The sequence below is a fragment of the Protopterus annectens genome, chromosome 9.part0 (assembly GCF_019279795.1).
Source record: "Protopterus annectens isolate FY-2018-M chromosome 9.part0, PAN1.0, whole genome shotgun sequence".
Lineage (NCBI taxonomy): Eukaryota > Metazoa > Chordata > Ceratodontiformes > Protopteridae > Protopterus > Protopterus annectens.
This window is the reverse complement of record NC_056743.1, coordinates 1,261,648,319-1,261,663,263: the sequence shown is the minus strand read 5'-3', so window position 1 is coordinate 1,261,663,263 and position 14,945 is coordinate 1,261,648,319. Positions and strand designations below refer to the sequence as shown.

The following is a 14,945-nucleotide window of genomic DNA, read 5'->3' as shown; positions in this document are numbered from 1 at the left end:
TCTGAGAGTTGTGCAGGAAGACACATCTTTTGGTAAAACTCATCTTGATGGAAGGCGATATGTTTAAGGTTACTCCAAGGAAGACTCTTGTGATACATTGGGGTGTCTGTCTTACTGTACTTCTTGGAGGATACATAGGTTCTGCAGGCAGATGGGAGTTATTCCATGGCAACTGTATGAATTACATAATAAAAGTATGGGTAGATGTGGATTCCTACAAGTTTCAAGTCAGTGAACACTGGCAGCAGACAAGTTAGCAAAGATGCTGGGAGCAGCAGACATGCCAAAGGGCAAAGCGCTGGCTGCCAGTTGAAATAATAGTACGGTAGTTTTTTACTACAGTCTCATCCAATACAGCAAATTTTAATTGATTTAAGTGCTTTGCACTACATATCCCCCATGTTCTCTCCTTGATTGTCATTTTTCAATATTAACAGCCAAATTTACCAGGAATTTAATGCTTTGGATGTATGTGGACACAACAGAAACTGAACAGTAACCTTATGTTTCCATTGTGTAAATCTAAAGCATTTCTCGGTGCCTGTGTCCAATAGTGCAGCATGTGTGTTTGTAGCTTGCCTAGAGGACATTTTTTTTATCTTTTGCTTTAAACAGTTGTAAGTGCATATATGCTTACTGATAGCTGAACTGCTGACAATGTTCAAAATTTGTGACTCAGAACAGTTTGTTTGTGCTCAACAAATTATTTTCAGCAAGACTGCACTTTTGGATTTCCCTCTTACATGAAGGTGAGTGTTATTTGGTCTTCTAGGCTGATTTTCTGACCACTGTATCAGTCTCTTCTGTGTGCCTGGCTGCCTGCCATGACCTGGGTGGTCCTCAGTCCTCAGATATGCTTGTGTGTTGTATTTAGTCTCTATTAGACTTGCCACTATTTGTGTTTCACTTACTTCATGACTTTTCTACACTATGGGCATTCCTCTCTACCGGGATTTAAAATTTTTCTTGGCATTAATCTTGTTAGAGGAGACACTTTGTGTAGATTTGAATCCAGACTCATTACAGCTGTAAATGGGATTGTATCAAAAGACATGCAATACTTTGATACAAAGCTGAATTACTGACCCACTGTACCTGGATTATTCCTCTACAGTGGATATTCGAATCCCAGTTCAATGATTCCTTTTTGTGACCAGATTCTTCAGCAGAATTTTTTTTCACTATTCCTGCCAACCACATTCCATGGACTTCACTATATCATTTGGGGTATAAAAATTCCCATGTAGACACTTGCAAGCAAACAGCCTAAATATTCTAGACTTTGCTGCTTGTTTGGGAAACATACATATACCCTTCCCCCATTTTTTTTTTTTTTTTGTGAATTGCTTATCCAATCTCTCTTCCCAATCCTTTCTAACCTCTTCTGATTGATTCCTACAGTTGTCATGCAATATTTTATATGCCCTACTAATTATTCCTTTTTAACAGCAGCTTCTGTTTTAGACTCTACTAAAAACTCTACCTGGTCTTTTGCTTAAGATACCCATATTTTTCTCTTTGCCTATACTCTGACATCAATCCTTGATAGGGAAGGCAATCTCTAGCCAACCGTCCAAATGATTTATTGGCCTCTTCCCATTATATTACCTTTCCCTCCCTAATTATTTGCTCCCAATGCCTTAGTTCCTTTGCCAGCTTTCTTCAGTAAATTCCAGCCCCCTCTTGTCTATTCTATAGGCAGAATCTCCTTTCTGCATTACTGTCCTGGCTTAGTTCTTAGAATACTTTTTACTACTTTATGAATATAATATTCTGTATGGTTATTGTTATTCTCTTTAAGGATGTGCATTCAAAATCACAGTCTCTTATTGTTTCTTGAGTGTCCCCCTTTCATATAGGTTCATGGGTAGGTTTGGCCCTAGGGCCTATACAAGCCTAGCCAAAAAGGTACCCTGGCTTTCGCCACCCAAGAAAATTATTTTCCTGTGCCCCTGTCAAGCAGAACCACAGAAGTGATCCCCGGGGTGAATTTCCTATTACCCATCCAATCATATAGGTTCATGGGTATAAATAAACTGCCTCTGCAAGGCTCAAACTCAGGACCCTGTACACTATAGTCAAAGTAGTTAACCATTAAGCCATCATAGCAACAGATTTCATAATGATACCTTTCCATTTTGAATTACAGCTTTATGCTTGTGCTATGTACAGGAGCCTTGAGTGTGTAGGTCTGAATATCCCTTCAAATCAGGTAATCCCAAATCACCTTATTCTGGTGGAAGGATCAGCTTATCCCACTTGACTCTTGCCCTTTTCCCCTCCCAGGTAAAATCCTTCAACTCTTTATTAACTGCTACCCACAACTTTTCCTCTGGTTGATAAAAAAATGCCTGACTTGTGTATAAAACTAAAGGGACTAAAAACATTTTCACTGCTTATATTTTTGCTATCCATACCCATAAAACAGAGCTTCCGGTACTTTTGTTTAGTCTCCTCCCACATATCCTTTCGCTGCCATAACAGAATACTTTTTAATCCATACTCCCAAGTACTTCATTTTCTCATATCCCCGTAAGTATGGGTATTGCAGAACAAATTTGTATGTGGGTATATAGTTTACAGTTATTGCCTTTGTTTTATCTAAATTAATTTTGTATCCCAAAAAAACATGAAACAGTCTCAGAATGTTACACAGCACTGAATGCATTTCTGTTTTATTATATACAACATCCTCAAATAAAGACAAATTTTCTTGACTACCATACCAATTATACCCTTGAATTTCAGAGTCCCTTATTTTTTGCCAGTGGTTCTAATTAGAATGCAAATAACAAAGGGGAAAGAGGACAGCCCTGCCTGGTTACTCTGTTCAAACAGAACTTATCAGAGATGAACCCCACCACCACCACTTTACTTTTCACCTCTGAACTATCACATATCCTCCTAATCAACCTTAGAATTTTATCACAAGATGCTCTAAGTATAAAATCCCAGCATACTCTGTGAAATACTTTTGCTGCGTCAAGACCCAACAGTGGTATTTGCTTATATTCTGCTTCCCTCTGGATCATAATTGTTATCAAATGTTTGCCTCCCCTCCACAAAACAAAATTGATCCATATCTATTAATTCTGGCATTACATTTGCCATTATTTTAGCTATTATTGACATAAACACTTTATAATCATGATTTAGAACTGAAACGGGCCTATCTGATGGGTCTCTACCATCTTCAGGCATTACAGCCACCACCACTTTCTTCCAGGATGCTGGTGCCTCTTCTAAAATACTGTTACACAAAACCTTCCAGACCTTTATCACTTTCTTCTCTCCTAGCTTCCAAACCATCTATTCCTGGGGAATTTAATGTAGATTGGTTATAATCACCATTTTAATCTCATCTTCTATCTTGTTAGCAATTGAGCCTCATCTACCTCTAACCTTGGCATATCTAATTATTCCATAAACATTTCCATTTGTACTTTTTCTTGATTTCCACATTTCTCCACTTTATAGAGATTTTCATAAAATTTCTAAAATATTTCTAATACCTCTACAGGATCTCGGGTTATTTTTCTTGTTACGGTCTCCTTAAGTTTGGCGACAACCCTTTCTAGTTTCTGTTGCCTGAATCACTGTGCTAAAACCTTTTGTGCTCTGGAGTTATCAAAATTCAGTTGCTTAACAGCAATCTTTCTAAACTTATGCATATTACTGATGTAGTCACTTATCTTCTCTTCAGCACTCTGCAATTGTGCCTCTTCTTGTTCTGCGAGATTTCCTCTATTCTGCAATAATTTAACCTTTGTCAGTCCTTCTAAATAATTCTTGTTACAACCATACCTGTTTCTTCTATTTCAACCCTATTTTTAAGCTCTTTAATTTTATCCCACTCCACTAGGTATATTCTCAGAATAAATTTCTATCTTCTCTAATAACTCCCAAATAATTTTCACTACCCATTCCTTAAATTTCCCTCTTTTTAACTGATAGGTAGGGAAGTGTCAGTATCTCATTCGTAGTTCATTACCATGCATTTTTATTTTAGTTATTATTGGTGCGTGATCTGGAATAGTGGATGCGTATCAAACTTTCAATTAAATGCACGTGTTCCTGTGAAATATAACTTCTGTCTAGACTAGTCCAGTTTTTGTACTTGGGAAATAATATGTAAATTCTCTCTGAATTCCTACTACTGAATTCATATCTTCCATTCCAAATATTTTCGTAAATGTCTTTAATAATCTCTTTTATTTTCCCTTCTAGCCCTCCCCCAGATACATTCTCACTGTTGAAATTCAAATTCCAATCCCTATCTACAAGTAGAACTCCCTGCTGAAAACCATCATTTCTCCCAAAATTTTCTTAAGCTCCATAGTAGTAGTTTTAGATGGAATATAAATACAAGCCAGCATAATCCTCCCCCCTTGCCAATAGTCACTTATTACTGCAAATCTACCATTATCTTTTTTCTCTCTTCTATCACTACTGGAGCTCCTCTCACAATTAATACAACAAATCCCTTTTCTTTGTCCTAGACATTCCACTAAATAACCACCCTGAAATCTTTTCTTTATCAAATTCACATGCTCAGCTCTTTCCAAACATGTGTCCTGTAGCATAGCTATTTATAGTCTGCATCTTTAATATAGTTCACTAATCTTTTTGCTTGTGTCTGTGAGACATTTCATATTTAAACATAATATGAAAAGTGTCACTATGATAAGAAGTTACAACTCCCACCTGTTATGTACAGTTTCAGCTTTTGTGATCCATGCATACAATGTTTGGCAGAATGATCTTTTATACAGCTGTTTCTTGACATATCCATTTGAACCTATGTCACATCTTGCAAAACAACTTATTTAATGAATACCTTAAAAAAACACAAATGCACCTTCAGAGCACAACCCCCCCCCCCACAAATGCACCTTCAGAACACAAGCCCCCCCCCACAAATAAGCCTTCAGAACATCCCAAAACCTATTAACTTAATACTAACACACAAAACTATATACATCTTCAAAGAAGTTTAACCTTCTTATACTCAATTTTGGTTTCCCCAAGAACCACCTCTGCTGTTGAAGGGAACAATTTCCAATATCCCAAATAAAAACTTGGGAAAACTGGTGCATACCTGTGTGTAAAACAGTGCATTGTTGAGATTAGACTTGGAAATTCCGTAATTGTGCTCATAAATACATTTACAAAGCAGTCCGTCTTTCCCACATAAAGTGCAGGGTAAACAGAACACAAAACAATATAAATAAGTCCCTTGGATCCACAGCTACCATCAGCCAAGTATATCTTAGTATGAAGAAATTGATCCAAAATAATAAAGTATTTTCCTAAAATGACACAATTTATACTCCAAGGAAATCAGAGATCTTATTATAACAAACTGGAATATTTTCAAAGGCAATGAGGGTGTACACAGCACTCTGGGTGACACCCAGTCTTTTGTTTATAAAGTGGGGAGGAATACAAAATGCATGTTAGATTTACAAATGGATGATAAACTTACTTTCACCACAAAAGGAACCAGAAAATGTGGGGCTTGTGGTCAGTGTTTCAACATTTTAGAAAAAAGATGATTACTTTGGATACATTTCTTCATACTAAGACATACTTGGCTGACAGTAACTGTGGATCTGAAGGGCTTACTTAACATCTTGTGTTCCATTTGCCTGCATTTTATGAGAGAAAGATAGTTTAGCAAATATATTTATAAGCAAAATTACGGAATTTCCATGTGTAATCAACAATGCACTGTTTAAACACACAGGCATGCACCAATTTTTCTAAATTTTTATGTGGGATATTGGAAATTGTTCCCTTTAACAGCAGATATGTTTCTTGGGAAACCAAAACTGAGTATAAAGAACTATTCTGGCAATTAAAACTAAATGCATCTTGCTACCCTGGTCTTAATGAGAACTTATCTATTTTACTGGTTCTCAAACTAATGGCAGTAAAAAGATTAGTTGCGCAAAATCTTAACATAACCACAGATGTCCTTCTCTTCCATGTTGCAGTATTCTCACACATGGGATCCTCCGCCTCAGGCAACCCGAACGTCCGGCTCTTATACCAAAGCTTAAGCATGGTCGCTGTCAATTGCGTGGGATGTCACAGGCAGGACCATAAACCATGGGCCATAAATGTGACATCCACACGCACAGACCTCAGAACTAATTGCCTAGTCAAACAATAGTGTAAGGATACAGGAAGGATGCCATCCAGACAGGGAAAAGGTCCTTTAGGGGGCTAGGAGGGAGAGAAGGAATACTGCAACATGGAAGAGAAGGACATCTACGGTTATGGTAAGATTTTACAAAACGAATCTACAGTATGTCCTTCTATTCTCATGTTGCAGTATTCTCACATGTGGGAGAGTACCACAGCTCAAGCAGAATAAAGGGTGGAGGAAGAGGTGACAGTCTCCAGGAATCCATGGAGGATGGTCTTTGCAAATCCTGCCTGGCTCTGGAGATGTTATCCAATTTATAGATGACCATGTGGCTGCCTCTAAGACAGTGGCCGTATACAGACCTTTGAGAAAAGCCCCTGAATAGGCCACTGCTCTAATGGAGTGTGCTTTAACAGTGTAGGGTAACTCTCTGCCATGGAAGGAGTAACAGAAGTTTATAGTTTTGCATATCCAGGAGGATACTGTCTGGATACAGCTTTCCCCAAGCCCCTGGGGTGAAATGATACAAAGAGTTGATTGGACATCCTAATGTCTTTGGTCTTGTCCAGATAAAACCTCAGTTGCCTGTGAACATCAAGGGAACGGAGCACTCTCTCACTGTCATTCTGTGGCAAGGGGAAGGTGGTGGGCAAATGGATAGATTGCTTGAGGGACAGTTTGTTGACCACTTTGGGCATGAATGAGGGGTTAGTACGAAGAGAAACCATGCCCCTGTGAAAGATAGTGCAGGGTGGAGTACCCATGAGTGACTGCAGCTCAGAGACTTTTCTAGCAGAGGTAAGGGCTACTAACAAGACAGTCTTCCAGGTACACATATTTAAAGTGGCAGAAGCTGCAGGTTCAAAAGGGGCAGTGGTAAGTTTCTTCAGAACAAAGTTCAGGTCCCAGGGAGGAGGGATAGATTTCCTTGGTGGTCTGATGTGGAAAACCCCCTTAACAAAAAGTTTTACCAGTAATCTAGATAAAAGGGGTGGATCAATGGGAAAGCAGGCTGAAATGGCTGACAAATGGACTTTCACTAAAAAGAGTATGAAAGCTCTGATTTTAGGAGCTCACATGTAGGCTAGAACTAGAGGAATATCAGCTTGGAAGGGGTCTAGTTGCCTTATAAGACACCAGCTGGAGAACCTTTTCCATTTTGATAAGTAGGCTTTCGTGGTAGTGGGTTTCCTGGCCTCCTGCAGGACAGATAGTATGTCCTCAGAGAAAAGGGGTCTGAAAGGGATCAGAAGTTTATCACCTACGAGGTTAAGCTGAGGGTTTTCAAATGAGGATGGATGAAAGATCCCTTCTGTTGTGTGAGAAGGTCCACCTTGTGAGGCAACTTGGGGTGACTGCCCTTGGCAAGAGATAGAAGGGGAACCAATGCTGCCTTGGCCAATAGGGGGTCACCAGCAATATTTTTGGTTTGTCCCATTGATTTTTCAGCAGGGCTTTCTGGATGAGAGGGATGGGGGGGGCATAAAGGAACAGCCCCTTCCAAGAGCTTGAAAAAGCATCCACTTTCCACATTACTGGTGAGGGGAGCCTGGAGCAAAATAGTTTTAGTTGTCTGCTCTGAGGGGAGGCAAACAGATCTATCTATGGGGTACCCCACTGGTGGACAGTGACTAAGAAAACATCCCTGTGTAACATTCATCCGTGATGTTGAGAGAATGATCTGCTCAGGGCATCTGCCTGATGATTGTCTTGTGATGGGATGTAGACCTCCTGCAGTGTTACATTGTACTGATTGGCCAACTCCCATGCCTGTATTGCTATCCTGTAAAGTAAGTAGGATCTGGTTCCCCCTGCTTGTTGATGTACCACATCACTGTGGTGTTGTCTGTGATAACTTGAAGGGAGCCAGGTTGTATGAGCAGGAGTAAGGTCTTTAGAGCTAGAAGGAGAGCAGTAATTTCCCTCACACTGATATGTTTTTATTGGAGGGAGGGCTCCCAATGGGCCTGCACCTTGAGACCGTTCATAGTGCCCCCCCATCCCTGATCTGAGGCATCTGTGTGCATGAATTGGACTGGCTTGGCGGCCTGTAGAGGGAGCCCTGGGTCTGTCTGTTGCTGTCTCCAATGCTCCATCTCTTTCTTCAGGCAGGGAAGGAAGGGCACCTGAAAATTCAGGGAGTGATTGTGTTGGGACCAGACATTTTTCAAGTACCACTGGAACTTCCTCATGTACAACCTAGAAAGGGGCAGCATAGGAAGAGTAGATGCCATGAAGCCCAGCAGACTGAGAAATTTCCTGGCAGAGATTTGAGTGACTAGAAGAAGGTCTTAGAAGAAACTTGTCAGAGATGTGACCTTGTCATGTGGGAGGAAGGCCTTCATCAAATCTGTCCTTGTTCTGCATCCCAAGAAAACCTGGTTTTGGGATGGAGTTAGGGAGGACTTCAGTAGGTTGAGGGTAAATCCCAGACTTCTTAGGAGAGACACTGGGAATTGCAGGTGTGTCTGAAGAGTACTTGGCTCTTCTGCTAGGATGAGAAGGCCTACAGTGAGTCTGACGTTGCATAAACCTCCGGGGATGTACCAAACGGAGATGTTAGGACGGCCTCTGACATGGTACCCTCTGAAGTCGTCGTTCTTCAGGAAGTCCCTCAGCCCATAGACTGGCAGCTGGTGGGATGTCTAAAATCGGAGGAGCAGCAGGCCTTGAAACCTTGGCCTTCTTTTTTGGCAGCTCCACCTCGACAGCCGGTTCAGTATCCATGCCTATGGCCAAGCATTTAAGATGTTGGTTTTCTACAAATAATTTAAGGGCTGCCAGATGACTGCAGAGGGTCTTAGGGATAAATGACTGACAGACATTACAGGTTGTATAGTCGTGGGACTGGCCTAAGCAGAAAAGGCAGAGTTTGAGAGAATCTCTGTGCAGAATTTGCTGACCGCACTTAACATTTTCCCTTCCTAGATGACATTGGCTAATAAAAGAGCAACAGCAACCTAAGCCTATAACAAAAATAAAGAAGATTCCTCAACAAGGTACTTAGCTGTATCATCTTCTAAAGCGCGGAGTGGAACGAGCAAGCAGACTTTGACTGCGGCAAAGAAATTCGGAGGTCTGTGGGTGCAAACATCACATTTATGGCCCACGGTTTAGGGCCCTGCATGTAATGTCACATGCAGCTGACAGCAACCTGGTGCAAGCTTTAGTAGAGAAGCCGGACATTTGGGTTGCCTGAGGCAGAGGATCCCTCATGTGAGAATACTGCAACATGAGAATAGAAGGACATCTATAGTTACATAATCTTTTTTTGTGCATGTATAATCTAGGATTTGCAGATATTTAGCAAGCATTTCATACTACAAAGAAGTTATGTATTCACCATAATGTTCCATCTGTATTGTTGATTTTTTTCAACTCTCCTCACATATGGGGTTCGGATCCGATCCATCAGATCAAACTCAGCTGTTACTATGCTTGCGGTAACCAAAAAGCTCTTGAATACCTCCCCTTACCCACAATGCATCTCTCCCTGTTACCTCAGATCTTGTTTGCTAGTATTTTTCCAATAGAAGAAAGAACTGAACTTTAATGTTAAAAACACTTTTAAGGAGACCACTTCTGGAGTATTGGAGATAATAACAAATGGTCAGAATTTCACTTCCCGTTCAACCAGAAAAAGCAAAGGAAGGGGAGTTGAAGGGAAGGAATATGAGGAGAGATTAAAAAAATCGGCACTACAGATGGAATGTTATGGTGAGTACATGACTTTGTCCCCAGCAACCTTTTCCCCAGGCAGACTCTTGGAAGGATGTTTCTCAGAACCAGCGAACCAAAGGAGGCTCTTCCCCTGGAGAACAAATCCAAATTGTAATGAGTGATAAAGGGATGATGGTTTGCCCATGTGGCTACTGTAGAAATCTCATCCATGGAGGCATTGGTCTGGAAGACTGCGGATGTGGTCATGGCCCTTGTTGAGTGAGTTCTAACAGGTTTGAAGGATTTACACCTTTTGCAGTGTAAATAAAAGAAATGCAATCAGAGAGCCATTTTGACAAGGTAACTTTGTATACTGGTAAGCCTTTTCTAGGTCCTGCAAAGGCAATAAACAATTGACTTGCTTTCCGAAACTCTTTAGTCCTATGCAAATAGAAATGTAACTGTCTATGAAAATCTAACAAATGTAGAACACGTGCTTTTATTGCTGAAGTTAGGAAGGAAAACAAGCAAATGTTTGGACTGATTAATATTTATTTGTGAAACAACTTTGGGCAAAAAGGAGGGGTTGGTACGCAAAGAGACTCTGTCTTTATGAAAAATCAAATATGGGGACTGGGAAGATGGTGCCTGAATTTCTGACATTCTTCTTCCAGAAGTGATGGCCATCAAAAAGCTAGTTTTCCAAAACAGAAACTTAATATCACAAGTTGCTGCAGGCTCAAATAGGGGCTGAAAAATAAGACACAGTACCAAATTAAGGTCCCATACGGGAGAGGGATCCTTGTGGGGAGTTCTTAACAACAGGGTCCCTTTCAAGAACGCTTTGGAATGTTTACGGAAAATGACAGATAAGTTATCCATCCCAATGTGAAAATTTGAAATGGCTGCTAATTGTACCTTAATTGTAGAAACAGCTGCTCCACTGTTGAAAAGGTGGGCTAAACATTCTAGGAGAGAGAAGAGTCTATATTATGACACTAAAAAGGCTAAACTCAGAACGCGATTTCATCGAAACATAATTAGCGAACTACATGTTATGCGAACTGCCAGATCACCGATTTTTTTCCTATGGAAAAAAATCTGTAGGCGATCCAGGCACAACACACCAGTTCAAACATTACAAAGTGGGGAGTTGTGCCCCCCCCACAGCACTCCTAACTAAATATACCAACTCCGAGATTGCACTACAGTGGGGAAAAGGGCAAATTCACAGCGACAGCCACTCAATTTTTTCCCTAGGAAAAAAAAAATCTGTGATCTGGTTGTTCATGTAACTTGTAGTTCGCTATTTATGTGTCGATGAAACAGCGTTCGGTGTTCAGCCATTTTACTGTTGTAATATAGACCCCAGAGTGAACAGGACCTGTGAGAAGATCTACATTATGTTGCTGAGCCCAAATTACAAACTTCTTCCATTTACTCCTATAACGTTTTTGAGTGGATGACTTATGAGAGGACATCAAAATATGACTGACCGGTGTGGAGAACATGGGTTTGTCTGGCAATCAGCTGAAATGGAGAAACCAAGACATGAGTTTAAAGTTGTGAAGGTTGGGATGAATCATTACTGTTGGATGTGACCGAAGGCCTGGAACAGGTTTCAAAATCCCGTGTTTCTTCTGTAGGACAAGGCCAGAGGAATGGAAACTAGATTTGTTGAGGTCAATATGGGGCCATGAGGATTACTGTTCTCTTCAAACTGTTGGCTTTCTGAAGGAATCTGGGAATCAAGGGGATGGGGAGAACAGATGTACAATAGATCAGGAGGCCAATCGTGTATGACAGCATCTCTCGGGGACTCCCCCGGTGGGGGGATTAGGGCAAAGTAACTGCTGCATTTGTTGTTGAGGGGAAAAGCAAAGAGATTACAGCACGGCTGGCCCCATCTGCAGAAAATGTACTCCACTACCATCTGGTTGAGGGACGACTCATGAGGCATGAGAATGGACCTGCTCAACTTGTCCAGTATCATGTTGGACTTTCCTGGAATGTGCATTGCTATAAGAAAGCAGTTGGATAAGATCACCCATTGCCATGCTCGGAGCACTTCTCAACATAAAGGGTATGATCTGGTTCCTTCTTGTTTATCTACCAGACTACCAACATGTTGTCCGATTGGATCAATACTGTTCCAGGAGGAAGTGCAGTTTGAAATGCCTGTAATGCTAAAAGCACTGCCCTCATCTCCAGGATGTTTATGTGCAGATTGGCCTCGTCTGCAGACCAGGTTCCTTGGACAGTCTTCCCAAGATAATGCCCCCCCCCCCCATCAGGGAAGCATCTGTGGTCACCATGGTCTGTGGCTGAGGGGGAACAAAGGGTCAACCTTGTGTCAACTGCTTTGAATGTATCCACCATGAACAAGGTCCTTTTGCATGCGTCTATTATGAGAATTTAGTGAGACATCCGTTGGTGGATAATTGACCACTGTGCGGCTAGAAGCCATTTAAGTATTTGCATGTGAAATCTGGCTAATGGAACTAATACTACCACCGTAGCCATCGATCTTGAAGCCTGTAGAACATGACAAGCAGCTACCTTCTTGTCTCATATTAATCTGGGTGTTTGTTGCCTGAGTGTTAACACTCTGGAAGGGGGAAGTTTTGCAATTATCTGAGTGGTGTCCCAGTAGTGCGCTCCTATGAACTCCAGTGTTTGAGAAGGGTCCAGATGTGAGTTTTGGTAATTTATGATTATGTCTAGTTCTGTACAGATCTGAAGAACACAGTCAGTCCCTTGCATGGATAAGTAAATGCCTGGTCAGGAGAGATATGAGCCAGCCGTCTAAATATGGAAACACCTGGAATCCTTGTTGTCTCAGGTGAGCTACAACCACTGCCACACATTTGGTGAACACACTGGGGGCAGTAGTTATACTAAAGGGCAGTGCTCTGAACTGGTAATGACTGGCTCCCAGATGGAAGCGTAGGTATATTCTGGAACATCTGTCCATTTTTATATGGTAGTATGCATACTGAAGATTTACAGAGCACATCCAATCATCCTGTTGCAGAAAAAAAAGTATGGACTGCACCGTGATCATTCAGAACTTGCCATGTCGAACTGACTTGTTCAGTCTGCTGAGATCCAGAACTGGTCTCCAGTCCCCTGTTTTCTTTGGAACCAAAAAGAACCTTGAGTAAGTTCCGAATCCTCTCTGGTGTCGGGGGACTTCTTGGATGACCTTTCCTGCAGTTTTTGAATTTGACTGACTACTTGATCCTTTCTGGTGGAACGTCTGGGATTTTCTTGTTGGAGGGGTTGTTGAGAGAAGGGAATTTGGTAACCCCTGGATATTATCCTCTGCACTCACATATTGGAAGTTAACTTTTGCCAGGCTTTCCAGTGCAGGGAGAGTTGACCCCCAACTGCCACCAGAGGTGAAAAATCAGGCCTCTTTTTCAGGAGTGCTGAAAAGGTTTCCAGAAGAAAGACTCTCTGGACACTTGGTTATGTGTATCTCCTCTGCCACAAAGGCAGTGTCTTCCATTACTGTTCCCCCCTCTGCCTCTGGGGGGGGGGGTGTCTTGGTAAGATTTTGATCTACTTAAGAATGGAGAGACGGTACCCTCGAAGGAACAGGATCAAAGGTCGGGGAGTACAGAGTTCTGGGAAGTGTCATAATTGGCTTAAATCTTGTTGTCGGATCCAACATCAACAGATCTGTTCTATTCTTACTTGACAGAGTCGGAGCTGAAGAAGCCAGATCCAACCTACGAGTGCTCGGTGCCGAAGGCTCTGACCGAGTCCGTTTCCACAGACTTGGGTGATTTAGAAGTCTTAGTTTACGGCTCCGAAGGGTCTGTTAGAGCCGAGGGTGGCCTCTTCTTTACTCTGTCACCACTTTTGCAGGAAAGGGAAGAAGCAGGGCTTCAAGGAGCTGATTCAGATTTGGAAGAAGTCACAGATTTTAACTGACTGCCAGAAATAACCTCCTCAAAAGAAGATGGCAGCATGCCCTTCAAAATGAGATTAATTTTTCTCTCAACCAAAGCTCGGTGTTTGAAAGAATGGCAGATCTCACAATCTTCTTGTAGATGAAAGGGCCCTAGACAATAAACACACTGGGTGTGGGAGTCACTGAAAGGAATTTTATGACCACATTTTGTGCATGTTTGAATCCTACTGGTTTATCTTGCTTTTCTGCCTTATGGAAAAAAAGATATGGAAGGAGAAAAACACTCACACATGTACACTTAAAGCTAAAAGACAGGGGAAAAAAGGGAAGGTTATATGTATAAAGATGAAAAAAGAGAGAGACGACTAACAATAATAGTTAGGAATACCTTAAAAGGTAACGGGGGGGCGAGTAACCTATAAAAAACAGTTACTAGTGAGAGAGAGAGAAAGCGAAGTTAACCAAAAAAGCAGTTACTATCAAAAAAGGTATTTAGAAACAAGGGGAGATACAAAAGGACTAGATATGCTAAAAAAAACAAAGAAATAACAATCTAGAAAGCTATAATATGACCCCAAAATCCAAGAGCTAGCTAATAGGACCACGTCTTTGTGAAGAGACAAACGAGATCTGAGTTAACAGGAAGTGATGCATTGTGGGTAAGGGGAGGTATCCAAGAGCTTTTTGGTTGCCAAGAGCTTAGTATCTGCTGAGTCGGATCTGATGGATCGGATCCAGACCCTATAAATGAGGATGAGATGAAAAATTGACAATATCATATTACATGTTTTAACCACATTTTGAAACCACTAATTTTATTTTTGTCAACTTTGACCTTTGTACATGACAGGGGTTTTCTGGTATTCATATCAGCACTTTAATGTTTATTATTGTGTGTATAATCTAAGACAGATTTTTAGGAAACATTTTATACTAATGTATAAAATTAAAATTTGTGTTTAGAAACCGGAAACACAAATTTTATTTTGTCAACTTTGACTTTAGCACATGACTTTTGGTATTTAAACTAGCACTTTTATGTTTTCAATGGTTCTGATGAAGCCCTACAATGAAGATGAAAGCGCTTAACCATTACTGCTAAGTTGCTTTGTTAAAACTTTTACAGTTTTCTCTGGATTTTACTAAATATCTTCATACTACATCGAAGTGTTTTATTTTTGGTTTCAATTATTTTGGCTGCACAGACACACACTG

At 41.0% G+C, this 14,945-nt stretch overlaps 1 protein-coding gene across 2 annotated transcripts in view; it reads right to left on the bottom strand.

Annotated features, from left to right (window-relative positions):
• Window positions 1-14,945, bottom strand: part of LOC122811983 (sarcoplasmic/endoplasmic reticulum calcium ATPase 2-like) — a 1,984,788-nt gene that overhangs the window by 56,434 nt on the left and 1,913,409 nt on the right. The window lies entirely within an intron of this gene.